Source organism: Penaeus monodon, chromosome 30 (genome assembly GCF_015228065.2).
Source record: "Penaeus monodon isolate SGIC_2016 chromosome 30, NSTDA_Pmon_1, whole genome shotgun sequence".
Classification (NCBI taxonomy): domain Eukaryota; kingdom Metazoa; phylum Arthropoda; class Malacostraca; order Decapoda; family Penaeidae; genus Penaeus; species Penaeus monodon.
In genome coordinates, this window is record NC_051415.1 from 23,637,866 (window position 1) to 23,638,217 (window position 352).

The window sequence follows — 352 nt, forward strand, 5'->3', positions numbered from 1 at the left end:
GAAATAAAAAAATCTTAGAATAGTCTGGCAGATACAAGATAGGGTTTGACATCAGCTTAAATTTCAGTTCTTTAAAAAGAAATTGATTTGCTTGTCAGTCCAATAAAGTTTGTTACACGAGAATTTTCTTACATTTCATTCATAGGAGCAGCGATATCTGCAAACTTAGGAATAAATCTATAAAATGAAACCGTTCCCAGAAATGATCTTTATCGTTTGAGGTAAAGTCATAGAAGAAATTGCTTTTATTTTCTCTTCTGATGGTTCTATTTTGTTAACCCCTTGGTGAAAACGAAGATATTTTATTTTGGGGAAGCCAAAGAAGCACTTCTTAATACCCATGCCCACGTAA